General features: G+C 40.3%; 1 protein-coding gene and 1 pseudogene across 1 annotated transcript in view; one reads left to right on the top strand and one right to left on the bottom strand.

Moving 5' to 3' along the window:
• LOC149169283 (uncharacterized) overlaps nt 1-14,858 on the bottom strand; it is a 324,296-nt gene that overhangs the window by 191,145 nt on the left and 118,293 nt on the right. The gene's annotated exons all lie outside the window — the stretch shown is intronic.
• On the top strand, nt 8,053-12,397 carry LOC149169285 (protein ENHANCED DOWNY MILDEW 2-like; annotated as a pseudogene).

Here is a 14,858-nt window from a genome sequence, read left to right as displayed (position 1 = left end):
AGGATCAACACACAAGTGAAATATTTGATAAAGATTTTGATGGATATGTTTATGGGAGTATGTCTCCATATCACTCCATATTTGGCACATGCTATTTGCTCCACCTTACACTTGTACGCTAGAGCAGTTCAATTCAGCTCTCCCTTAAAGCTACACGCAAAGATAGAGGCACCTAAGCACAATAGTTTTGAGTTCGAGCAGAGATAGAGGCACCTAAGCACAATAGTTTTGAGTTCGATTTGGGGCAGGTGTCAACACAAAAATTTGTGGCATATTTTTGTTGAGAATTTCGTGGGAATATGCTTCCTCTCTCACCCACATCATCTCCACACATGCCAGCTTGCAGGGAGCTCGAATTTGTGCACATGGGTATTGTTACCACTCAAACTAACAGGGGTCCTAGAAGGGGATCCTAAAGGGGCAATTGCTAGGTAAAGGGCAATAATGGAACTATAGCCCACTATCACCTCAGCTAAAGCTCCCTACTCTTTACGGACTTTTCAACAATGGCAGGTGACCCAGTATATAGGGAAACACTTATGAATGATAAGTCAATGTAATAAATATGAGGTGGTTCCTGTTACGAATATAAATTATATAAAATAAAATAAATATAATTAAATCTAAATAATAAATAATCAAATAATATTAATATATATTATAATAGGGGGAGCTAAATACCATATCAAAAATGGAGTTTAGGGTTTTGGAGCTCTGGTGATGGTGGCCTGCCCAATGGCCTGGTTTGGTGACATAATCACGCTCACACTCTCTAATCACGGTCATTACCCTCCTGCACTCCGGCCACCCTCCTTAGTTCTCACCCATCCGGTTCGTATCGGCAACCTGAATCGTTCACCTATCTGACTCGGCATTTGTCAACTGGGGTTATCCCAGGGCAATAAATGTTTGTTGTCGGTCAGCATGGAGGATGATATTGTTGATTATTCTAAGGACCCATTTGATCTAGACCCCAACTGGTCAGTTTTCTCTCCGCATTTGTCAGGCTCCTCCTCGTGGATTTCTCTGGACATCCCCACAACCCTAACCGGTGCTCCTAGGGTATACACGTGTTGGACTACCCGACTTTCACAAATCTGGTGCTGCAGCCTCATTCATTGCCCGGTCCACCTTCCTCGCTATCGATTTCTACCTACCCTAAAGCAAACTATTATCCACCTGACCTGAGCTACCCCCGCTCTCCCCGGCTTCCTTACAGTTTATATCATCCTGCCTAAACCCTCCTGCTCCCCCGATCCCTTTGCATCTCCCTCAGCCTTTTCTGCTGGGAACTTCACACATCCCTCTCCCACAGGATCCACATTCCTACTTGCCCCATCCACAGGATCCTGTTGCTCCTCCCCCCCCTCCACTCTTTCTTGACCCTCCCACCTCTGGTTGTTTTGCGGATACATCCCCTCCACACCCAGGTCTGACCAGGAACCCCCACTCGGAGGCTGAATCGATTCCTTCTTCCTTTCCACAGAGCACACCACCCCATAATCGACCATCCAAGAGATTCAAAGGGGTGAAGGCAGGTTCGAAGAAGATCTCTCTCACTTTTGGAGACGACATCCAAATGGGGGAAGTTATGGATACCTTCAATCGTGTCTTGGTGAGCCGTGTCAGGGGTAGGGCATATTCGACTGCGAGACTGAGACAGTGGGTCTTAGATATTTGGGGGCAGGTTCTCACCGAATTACCATCAGTTGTCACACTTTCTTGTGGATGGTTCGCTCTTCGATTGCAATAGCCTGAATTTATTCCATGGGTTCTATCGAAGCACTGGCACATTGAAATGGCTCTGGTACTACTCAAACAATGGAGCCCCCTTTTCTACCACGAGAGAGAACACCTTGGGGCTGGACCCATTTGCGTTAGATTGCCTAGATTACCCCTACACTTCTGGTCGGAAGACATTTTCAAACAGATTGGGAACGCCCTTGGTAGATACATGGATTACGATAAATCTTATATGTTAACAGGGAATATTTCCATGGCTCGCATTCTTGTCCATCTTGACAGCAGAGAGGGACTGGAGGAAAATATGCAGCTAAATTGGCGGGGAACTTGCAGGGTACAAGTACTGGACTACGAGGGGGTGCCTTATCGCTGCAGGAGGTGTCATAAGACTGGACATCTATACAAAGATTGCCCACTACTTGCATCAAGCTTTGCTTCGGTTGCTCGGCCTGAACAAGCGTCTGTTAACCCATATTCTGATCAGCAAGGGGAGGCACCTGTCCGACACAAGGAGAACTCGCAAATGGACTCACAAGCAGTTCGTTGCACTCGCAAGGAGCAAATTCGTCCCCCATCCCCACATATCACCAAATCTCGTGCGGTTGCAATGGTGTCTCCCTCTATTGTGGGTACCTTCACTAACCCTCCATCCCTCCCGAGTCCCTTATTATCATCTGCTTATTTTCCTTGCCCTTCGTTTTGTAATGTTGTTCCTGTTATTTGTTCCTCCTCTGTTGTTTGCACATTTACGAAGCTTCTCGAAATTTGATCGACTTATTTATTCCCTTCCTGCATGGAGAGGAACAGAACATCGATGGAATGAACAATAAAAAAGGGTCTAATATGCTTCCCTTCCCCCTTTCGCACGTATTGACTGATACGGGGGAAACGAAAGAAAAAATAGCATTTCAACTTATTTTCATTGACCAATTAGAGTTACCCCCCAAAACCTATAACTCCCTTAGAAGAGCTAATATACATACATTATTGGACCTCTTAAATTACATTCAAAGATCTGTCCTACATTCATTCGTGAAGGTACCCCTAATGGATTCAATACCATATCAACTGGTATTCCATTTTGCAAATAGGGCATATCTTATCTGGGCAAAACTATTGAAATAATACCTTTATTACCATGCCTTCCAGCTGCTGGCCCAATTTACATCCATTTTTCCCCCACTCCTACCATCACTGGAATACTGGATCCACTCTCCCCCGCGGAGCCATCCACTAAATCTAGTAAGGGTCAAAATTATAATCTTAGGTCTTTGACCCATTTAACCCTAGGCGCCAGTGGTGGAATGGGTATTACCTCCTTGCCTCCACAATCCAAGTCTTCCAGGGATAGACAGTCCAACATGTCCAAATCCATTTTCCAGGTTGGACTGGCTGTGGCACTCGGTCGGCAACAATCCATTGACAAGGTCCTTAGAGCATTAACTGTAGGGGTTTGGCTAGCCCTACTAAGAAATTAGCCTTCTGTCAAATGATGGAATTGGAAGTGGTAAACATTATATTTCTTCAGGAGACACTTACGGCTGGCTCACAAATTATTCCCATCCTCGAGGCCATCTCTCCAGGATGGCATCTCATTGTACTGATGCACATGGGCGTTCTGTTCGTTTGATATTAGGGCATGATCCCAGGTCCATAAGATTATTGAACTCCTAGGGAGGCGAAGGGTTCATAGGTGTTGATATATCCTCAGTAGAAGTTGGAAGGGAGTTGAGGATTATAAATGTCTATGGGCCCTGTATCAACGGAATTACATTCTGGCATAAGTTACTAAATTATGACTACTTTCAAGAAGAGAACATTATTATTGGGGGGGATCTTAATTTCTCCCTCGGACATGCTGAATCCTGGGGAATGAATGCTTAGATTGACTCTCTATCGGATGGGATCCAAACTCTATTGGAGGATCATCATTTGATTGATATACCCATGTCCCGTCTAAAACCCACCTGGTTAAATCAGAGGACTAGTGATGTTGCACTAGCCAGAAGATTGGATCGTTTTAACTTTTTTGGTTAGGGAGACCTTATTGGAACAATTACCCCTATATCGCCAATGGGTGGGATTAGGGGGAATGTTAGATCATATGCCCATCTACATTGAGATTGCAGGCAGAGAACATAAGCCCAAGGCACCATTTAAGTTTAATTCTACTGGGCTTAAAGATAATAGTTATATACAGATGGTCACTAAGCATTGGAAGCCCTGTATTGCACAACAGGGACAATCGGCCTTTGCTGATTTTGCATATAAAATGCTAACCCTGAAACAAAAATCAATTGATTGGGCAAAGGACAAGAGGATAAAAGATGAGCAAATCCCGAGGGACACAGAACTGGAAATTGAACTCTTGGGTAGTGAAGAAAGTCGAGGTTTTGTTTCTGTTGATGCTAAAGAAAGATTTGTCAGCCTTGATATTGAGCGGAATAGGATCTTGAAAGATCGGGAGGAAACATGGTGACTCCGTAGCAGGGCTACCTAGTTAAAGGAGGGGGATGAGAACACCAAGTATTATCACCGTGTAGCTAATGGGCGACGAGCCATCAACACCATCATGCAACTTGTGGATGATGATGGCACTGATGCTAAGACCTTCAATCAATTGGCCAACCTTGGTATTACTCATTTTGGAAGATTATTCAAAGCTCCTCCGAAGGCTAACCTTTGTTGAGATCATCAACGTCGCAGGACACTTCCCCAAATATGTGGACCAAGATACAGGAGATGGGTTACTCACTCCAGTATCCATGAGGGAATTAGAGGCCAGTATAAAGTGGTTCAAGAGGGACAAGAGCCCTGGACCAGATGGATGGTCGATTGAATTCTACATAGCCTTTTTTGACATTAATGGGCACGAGCGCCTCCAGATCATTGAAGAGTGTCGAACTAGTGGGTGGATGTATGACGCTTTCAACTCTACATTTATTGCTCTTATTCTCAAGACTGATGATCCTCAAACCTTCAATGATTACATAACCATATCCCTCTGCAATTGTATATACAAGATTATTACAAATAGCCTTAAGCCCATATTATCTGAACATATTTCACCGAAGCAATTTGCATTCCTTGATCACCGTCAAATTCATGAAGCAGTGAGCACAGCACAAGAAGCCCTCCATTCCATCAAATCCAAGAACCTCAAAGCCATGATTCTCAAGATTGACTTGGCAAAACCCTTTGATCAAACTAGCTGGCTCTATATTCAAATGCTATTGAACCATCTTGGATTTCATCTAGCATTCATACAATGGATTATGTGTTGCATATCCAATGTATCCTATAGTGTGTTGATCAATGGATCGGTATCATCATTTTTCCTTGCGGAAAGAGGTTTGAGACAAGGATGCCCCCTCTCTCCGCTTCTATTTCTATTAATCATGGAAGGCTTGAGCAGAATCATCTCAGCGGATCAATTGCAAGGCAGATAGATGGGTATCAAGATCATAAACAATTGCACTCTCACCCAGTTGCTATTCGTGGATGACATTCTCATATTTCTGAATGGAACATTGGGGGATTCCAATGCTTTTGCAGTCGTCTTTCGATTATTCTGTTACGCTACTGATATGCAATGCAACAACCATAAATCCACTCTGTCAGCCTTTGGTTGTAATCCATATGAGATTCATATGGCACTACAATACTTCCCATTTATCACTTTACAGATTGAGGGCCTCAAATATCTAGGCTACAGGTTAAAACCATCCAACTACCGGATTGTAGACTAGGTATGGTTGGTGGCCAAAATTGAAAGAAGATTAAATATATGGCATCACAGGTGGCTATCCAGGCGGGGAGACTGATACTCATCAAATCAGTCCTGGAGGCCACCTGGTTTACTGGATGTGATTGGCCTGGATCCCGAAGTGTATTGTTAGAAGAATATAACAACTATGTTGTAGATTTCTTTAGAGGGGCAAACAAGAAGGTCACATATTTTCCTGGGCTAGCTAGGATAAAATTGCAATTCCTAAGAAATGGGGGGGATGGGGATTGAAAAATCTAGATTCCTTTGCATGTGGTCTAGCGGCAAAGATGGGATGGAATGTTCTATCATCAAAGAATCTTTGTGCAGATGGTATTTATCAAAAATACATCTCTCCCCTACAACTACTTGACTGGATCAGGCTTCCCACATGGGACAAGACCAACATATCGACTGTCTGGAGGGCGGTCCTCAACACATTGGACTACGACAGGGATGGATTGACCTGGAAGATCGGCAATGGAAGTTCAGTCGGGATAGGAATGGGCCCTTGGATAGGATGTGGGAATGCTCACCTATTACCGCAAGGGTTGATACAACATCTTTCAGATACAGGCTACACCAATTTGGCACAAATCGCAGACCCGAAGCACACTGATATGTTCTGGCAGGCATGGAAAAATTCTAATACACTGGGCATTCCCCCACACTAGCTGAACAATTGGCAGAACTATATTATAGTATTGAAGGAATCACATGTTCGGGTAACTGAGAGGGATGATTAACTAAACTGGTCATAATCACCAAATGGGAAATACTCTCCCAAATATGGATACCTCCATATCACTGCAGATCACAAACCCTTCGCTTTGGAATGGTGATGGTCTGTACTATGGAAGCTGAAGGTCGCACCCTTGGCAAAGTTGTTTATGTGGTGCATCCTCTGGAATAAGGTTCCTACTGCAAACAATTTACAAAAACGGACCTTTCATGGGCCATCATGGTGCGTTTTATTGAAAGAGGAATTGGAAACATGTGATCATGTATTCCTAAATTGCACTACCACTATTTCCATTTGGGCCGAGATCACTACACAACTTCAAATACAGAAAAAATGGCAGGGTTCGGATATTCGAGTGGCATGGCACTGATGGTGGTCAAATGCTCACTTGCAGATGTTGAAAACTGCCTGTTATGGTTAGTTGGTGTATCTGGCTACAGTGGAACAAGATAATATTCACAGACACTGCACCATGTTAGGCTCATGCCATTGCTCACCTCATCACAACATACCATTGCTTACCAGAGGAAACCCAAGAACCACCTGCTCACAACATCTTTGTAGAAAACATAAATTATGACATCCCCTGGGCTTATTTTGATGGCTCGACACAACAACATGGTTTTGGAGGAGGCATACTCCATATCACACACTCCCACATTTTCAAAATTCAAATGGGACTAGGGGGGAGGGACAAATAACTTTGCAGATGCTCTTGTCAAAGGATGTAGCAAATTGCAGATATTTGGCAACTCACAAATCATTATTAAATGGTTTAATCAACAAACTGTTTGTCACACACACACACTCTGTCACATACTAGATGATGCATTGAGACTGAGAACACATTTTGACACTATTTCTTGTCATCATATATACAGGGAGTGCAACCATGTTTCTGACATGCTATCCAAGGAGGCCTCGCACCATCCAAGGGGGGTCTGGTTGATCCAAGAACAACAGGATTTGGACACTTACAGCTACTACCATCGCCCATTCATGGATGAGCAATATTGACAGGGCCAGGGGCCCTAATTTATGAGTATTTTTTGGCACAATTTTGATGTAAATTTATGAATTATAGCATATACTTATGTCTATATATCACTGAACTTTTCATATGTAAATATTTATAGTTGTCTCCCTTCGATGGGATTGACACATTTTTTGAGACAAAACAGCACAGATAGTGGCTAGACCACTGATACTTCATATGCTATCAAGCATCTTCAACATGTAATTTTCTAATTTAATGAAAATTATGATTTTTCCATGGTAAAAATAAATAAATAATCAAATAATGATTATGTTAAATAGTTATTACTTAAGTGAAAAGGCATGTCTAAAAGACATGCCCAATCATGAAAGGACACCTACCTAGGTATATAAGCAGGTCCTCATTGTAACATTTCTCATCCTTATACATTTATATATATTAATAAAATATTATTACAAATACATTTGTGTATTTTATATTTAAAGTCAACAAGCTATAACTTTTGTTGCTTCAGTGGTATCGGAGCCATGCGAGTCTTTGAACGTTATCCACCACACAATATGTCGTTAAGTTTCCCCCCTAAATTCACTGAGCGGTCTAGTAAAATTCAAGAAGCTTTGCAGCGATTAGAAAAATCATGTGCAGAAGTTACAACATGTCTAAAGAAAAGTTATGCAGAAACCCATAATAATGAAAATGTAATAGATAATGATGAACATGGAAATGATATTGACCAAGATGAGGATCCAATGATTTCTAATGTAGAATCAAGAAGATTAAATGAAAATTTAAATTCCAAGGATGATGAGTAAGACATATGATGAATATGAAAATGAAGATGTAATAGATAATGATGAATATGAAAATGTCATTGACTCTGATGAGGAATGGGATGATTTGTTTGATTCAATGTGTGTCATTTGTGATAATGGTGGAGAACTTCTATGTTGTGAGGGAACTTGCATGAGGTCTTTCCATCCAAACAGAGAATTTGGCGCTAATTCCAATTGTAAATCACTAGGTTTAACAAAGGCACAAGTGAGGGATATACAAAGCTTCCACTGCTTGAACTGTAAGTATAAACGGCGTCAATGCTTTATTTGTGGGGGGTTAGGCTCCTTTGACAAGGCAGTTGAAGCATAGGTATTCAAATGCATTTCTGCAACATGTGGACGCTTCTACCATCCCCAGTGTGTATCAAAGATTATTGCTTCGGAAGATGAGGCGGAAGACCTTGAGAAAAAAATTGCTAATGGACAGCAATTCACATGCCCTATTCATAAATGTTATGTTTGCAAGCGTACAGAAAACAAGGAAGATGAAATCTGTAATTTGCCATTTGTCGACGTTGTCCAAGAGCATATCATAGAAAATGTTTGCCAAAATCCATTCTCTTTGATGACACTGATGATGAGCCACAGCGGGCTTGGGATGATCTCATCCCAAATAGGATTTTAATAGACTGCATAAAACATAAAATCGACCCAGATTTAGCAACATCAAAAAGGAATCACATAGTATTCCTTGAAACATTTTTTACTGAAAAGAGTGTTAAAAGGACTCATGTAATTTTACCTGAGTCTAATGTGGCAAAATCCATTGGAAAAAGGGTTAGAGAGTCCCTTGAACCTAAGAAGGAAAAAAAGCCTTCCAAAACCATCTGTGAAGAAAGAAAAGAGCACATTGAGTGCATGTGAAACCCCACATGTAAAAGTTCGTGGACCTTCTGATTTGTCAAAGAAAGTAACAAAGGACAGAAATACCTTCTTCAATGAAGAAGGAAGATAATTTTTCTACTTTGGAGCTAAGGAAAAGTTTAAGCCAAAAGGAGAGCAAAACAAAATATTTGGATCTTGCTAGGAGTAAAACAGTGAAGGTTGTATCTTCTTCTAACCCAGAAGTTAAAAAAATGCCCACCATGCCTCCGTCTTTCACTAACAATGATGTCAAAAGTTCGGTTATGGTTGTAATTGAGAGAGCAACTACTAGCATAAATTTAGATGATGTGTGTGCAAAGCACCAAGTGCCTTCAACACATAGGAGTTACAACATGATGAATTTGGATAAAACTATTACTCAAGGAAAAGTCGAGGAATCAGTGGAGGTTGTCAAGTCAGCTTTGAAAAAGCTTGAAGAAGGTGGCAGCATTGATGATGCTAAAGTTGTCCGTGAACTAGATGTACTCTTGAAAATGTCTAAATAGAGTAAATTGAAGGTTTATCTTGCACCATTTATACATGGGATGCATTACACATCAATTGGTCGACATTTTACTAAAGTTGATACACTGCAAGAGGTTGTTTAGAAGCTTCATTGATATGTACAAAGCGGTGATATGTGTTGAAGAATCTAGGGCAGTTAATAAGATTCTTCTAGTCATGATAACTATTTGTGAGGTGTTTTCAATTTTTCTTCTTATTCTAATCCTCACTTATTATTATTAGAGTGTGTCTTCTTTAGTTCATCAAATAGCTACCAAAAACAAAGAGACAAGAACACAAGATGTTGGCATTCTGCCAGGGCCAAAACCTCTCCCTCTTGGAGAGGAAACCCCGCACAAAATTCTTCTTATAGAGATTCCAATTGATGAATACCAAGACCATGACCCTTGACCTATTAGGCCACTCCAAGACCAAGACACCAATCCTCTTCCTGTGTCACTATCGAGATCATCATCATAGTTGCACCATGACTGCTCCTTCACCGAGATCTTCACCATACCAACGAGGTTTCCATATATATGATTGAGATTTGTCCCTAACTTCATCGAGATCATGACTATCTCATAGTTGCACCTTTAGTTGAGATTATAGTCTTGACACTATGTCTTTATTGAGATCATATCTATGCTAAGATCATGATTGCACCTTCACGAGATAACAACGGGGTCTATGAATGTATATTGAGAGTATCCCTGAAGGACCACCGAGATCTTTATCATTGGTGTTATACTGAGTAGTGCATGTTCTTTTTGTGCATACTGTTCTGGGATCATTGTGATCCTCTTTCATCATATTTAGACCAAGAGTTTATTACTAGGAAGACAGTCACTGCATTCTTATATGTGTCATGACTATGTTTCAGTATTTGAGGCTAAGACACACTTATTTCTTGCACCAAGACCATGTTCTTCATTACCAAGATATTGTCCTTCATCATCGAGATCCTGTACTTCATCACCGAGATTTGTACCTTCATGTACCCATCCGAGATTACAGACTTGTCCAAGATTCTATCTGTACTTTTTGCGAAGTTCAGCGGGGTATTTATAGTGGTTATGCCTCCATAAATAAGCCGACATGAGTGTGAACTGTTGTGTCACTTCATTTGATCCGACATGACTATTATTTATGTCGTTTTGCTGGCCGACTTGACTGTTCTTTTCATCGTTTAGCTTGTTGCCTTCTTCAAGAGGATTGTGCTTGTCTTGGAGGGTTGATCTAGACTCTAGGTTGACTCATATACATTACATAGAGCATGACATTGACTCTTTGACATCCTAAGGCTCTCAATGGGAGCCATATATAAAATAAACCTCTTGCTCATGAAACCCATGCAGCAAGGCATAATTAATAAATTCATTTTTCTTGTTTACAAAAATCAATGTCATGAAGACTAAACCTAGTTACACTTTCTTCAACAATACGATTGTGGATTTCTGTTGTGGACCCAATGATTTTTCAACGCTGATGAGAGCAAAGCTTGAACAATCTAAGAAGCAATGCTTTTTTAGGAATTTTGACATAATTCAGCCAAAGAATGATTTTGAGTTTGAAAAACGGGATTGGGTGACTGTTGGTAAAGATGAATTACCAACCGGTACCAAATTGATTATGGGGTTTAAACCTCTATTTGGTGTTAAAGTTGCTCTTGCAAACAAAGTTATTAGCAAAGCCTTGGAGTTCAAGCCAAAGTTGGTCATCCTTATTGTTCCAAAAGAAACACACAGACTTGATGAGAAAACGGGACCAAATAAATATGATCTTATTTGGGAGGACCCAGATCTTTTGGGAGGCCAATCATTTTTTATCCCCGGTTCTGTTGATTGTGATGTCAATCTACTAAGCCGGTGGAACTTGGTGGCACCACCACTTTACCTATGGAGTCGACCAAATTGCACTGAAACACACAAGACAACAACGATTAAACAAGGACATACTAGTAACAGGACACAAGAGCCAAATATGGTAACAACTCAAAACAATGTTCTAGATACAAAGCCTCCCAATGATGGAGAAGGAAATGCTTTTAAGACAATTGAAGGGAAAGCCACCTCAAAAATACATTTTGAGAAAGATCAGCAAGATTTTGGTATTAGCATAAATCTTTTTAACCTGTATGGGGCTGATTACAAAGAAATGAGAAAGAACCAAAACTTGACTCTCTATCTTTGGTACAAAGAGTAGACGAGTTATAATGGAAAGACGATACATCTTTCAAAATTAAAGAGGAACACAAGGAATCCCCATACAACAGACATATTGCAGATAAGGAAAAGGACCCTGATGTTTATGGCCATGCCAATGAACCCCCATCTAAAATTTTAGAGCAGAATCATGTAAGGAGACATGACAAAGGAGGTTGTGATGATGAAAGTGGGCGTAAGAAAAATCAAAAGGAAATATCACCATCCAGAGAAAGAATAGATAGACTAGACAAAGAAAAATATGAAAAGGGGAGATATGAGAAAGGTAGGCATGAAACAGACAAACGTGATAAAGACAGATCTAAACCTGAGATACCTGACAAGGGTCGGTTTGAAAAAGAACAAACTGTTATATCACCACCATCAATGAGAATGGAATTTGGGAAGGATCAAGATTCAAATCATTTTCAAGAGCAAGGTTCTTTACTTATCAATGCCCCAAAGAGTTTTGGTAGGGTATATGAGCGACCTAGTAAGAAGGAAGACCTTGTTAGAGGACATCATATTGGTTCAACTGATTTGGGGCAAGAGTTTGTAAGACGTTACCAGGGAGTGCCACCTATTAATGTTGATGAAGGCTATAGTATGGGTTATCATAGGATATCTGGTGGTGCAAATGATGCTCTTGAAAGAAGAATGCATAGAGGAGTTCTTGAGGAATATGGAAGAAGGTTGCAATTAGGTCGCCCTAGTAATGTTGAAGGGAAATATCCACGTTGTTAAGTCGACGACACTGTTTTTATCCATGCTGCCTGTGGTGGGCATGTCACCTCTTCTCGACATACAACAAACCAACAGTCATTAAAATGTGTCTGATCCACCACTCCGCGTCCATCGACGCTACGTCCACCCTGCCATCCGATTCACCACATTGCTTCCAGCCTTCCACATCCCGCATCATGTTCAAACATTCTCGATGTCGTTCCTCGGTTCCAACAACCAACTCCAAATTACCCGCGTTTTCCTTTTCACTAGTTTGAACTCTGTCGTTCCTCGTGTCACTCCTCCGACGAGCTGACGTCCCCACCATGACAGTCAATACTTACGTGTCTCCCTGTCTACTCACTCTAAACAGTCAACCATCATGGTTATCCATTCTGTCGTACCCGCTTTATTAACTAGGCAGTGTAAACTATCAAATTATAATAATTATAATTAACTGTTATAATTATTCATTTAATATATATATATAGATATATGTATATGTATGTATATTATTACAAAAAAAAAACTAGTTCCAAAATAATATCACTAGCGAATTATACATGTTGATGTACCAGTGACCAGTCACTTTTATCAAAAATGACATGAGCAAAGGGAAGACAATTGTTCCAGATTAAGGTAAAGAAAAGTGTCAACGTTAAGCTTTGAGGACAAACCTTTTGAAGGAAGGGGCAATGTTACGAATATAAATTATATAAAATCAAATAAATATAATTAAACGTAAATAATAAATAATCAAATAATGATTATGTTAAATAGTCATTAGTTAAGTGAAAAGGCTTGTTTAAAGGACATGCCCAATCATGAAAGGACACCTGCCTAGGTATATAAGCGGGTCCTCATTATAACAATTCTCATCCTTATACAATTATATATATTAATAAAATATTATTACAAATACATTTGTGTATTTTAAATTTAAATTCAGCAAGCTATAAGTTTTGTTGTTTCAGTTCCAATTACAAGATCTGATTTTTCTAAAGTAGTATTGCTGGTATAAACTATCATAAATCTATGATCAGCGTCTTGATTGACTATTTTAAGCATTTGGCATCTTGGGTTACTTGGTATCTTGTGGAATATTGTTGAAATTTACACTTGTATCTCTAAGCATTTTATCTTGTCTAAGATTGCAAATTCATTATTGTTAAGTACTCTTAAAATGATTATAATTAAGTATTTAAGCAACTCAAGAAAATCTTAACTCAAGATAAATCTCACTCATAGTCTCTTGCATAAGCATACTAGATCTAGATTTGCATTAATAATTTACCTCCTAGCATAAGCTAGGTTGATAGAGACATAGTACAACCCTTCTTATCTAGCTTGAGGGGCCTCGACAACTCTTCGGTGGTTAACACAGTGACCTTGCAGTCGTCAGAGCCACAGTCTCTGCAACGCCGGAGGCATCGGGTGATAGAAGCCTAACAGAAGGTATCGTTAATCAAGCCCTAGCCTGCTTCCTGTTAGCCTCCTTCCCACAACCTACCTTGGAGCCCAACTTCAAAATAGTTAAAGGAAGGTTACACTTAGACTAGGCATTTAACTAAAATTTACCAAGATCACTGCATCTCACATAGGTCCTAGGATTTGCATATCATATAGGTTAGTCAATCATTCAAGCAACGGGTGTCCATCTGGTCATTTGGTTCCAATTCATAAGAAGCAAGAATTTGTGACTCCATTAAGGCACTGGTCTCATACTTTAAAATTTAATCTAATCAATAATCTTGCTCAAATTTAACCGATTGGCTAGGCCACTCATCTGTGTCTCCCAAACAAGTTAGTTTCTAGCTTGTTTTCTTTCGTCTCATTCCATAGGGACTACCCCCCATAGCCTGTTGTTTGGAGACAGCTAGAACAGAATGGACAGGGATCAGAGTGACAACCCTCGTCATAATCATTGTCATCGTGCCTGTACAATCCGAGTGTCAACACAACTCATCATCTATTTATATAATGTCTAATGAATTTGATTTAGCTAATTTTTGGCCTAACTCAGCCCCTAAAATAAAATAATGTACAGAATAGAAATCTTTTGATGACAAGCCCACCAAACTAGCTCAATAACAAAGGAGTAAGCCTCTCAAGAGGGTCGAATGATCAATAAGATGTGTCGTTGGGCCTTAGAGGATGCCTAATGGAGTCCATAGGTGCCATAATGTGAAATAGGACTCCCAAAAATAGTAGACAAGGGGTTGGACCCTTGTTCTCCAAGTAATAAAACTGTGGTGCTCCCAAATGAATGTTGGGGCACACAATTGTCCTCATGGGTCTCCAACCAGATCAATGATGCATGTAAATCATCTACAAGGGCTAGGATGATGGTATAAGTGATGTCACATCATCATATAGATCCTAGATTATCTTCCAAGTGTATGGTGCAACTGTGGAGCTAGTTGGGCATGGCAAACCAGGTGCATCTTCCTTGTCCAATAGGTGAACCACAAGCAATCTTGAA

This window comes from Pinus tabuliformis, chromosome 4_2 (genome assembly GCF_031772625.1).
Source record: "Pinus tabuliformis cultivar Carrire ecotype Pingquan chromosome 4_2, CPIR1, whole genome shotgun sequence".
Lineage (NCBI taxonomy): Eukaryota > Viridiplantae > Streptophyta > Pinopsida > Pinales > Pinaceae > Pinus > Pinus tabuliformis.
Note: the sequence above shows the minus strand (reverse complement) of the source record. Positions and strands in the feature narration are given on the sequence as shown.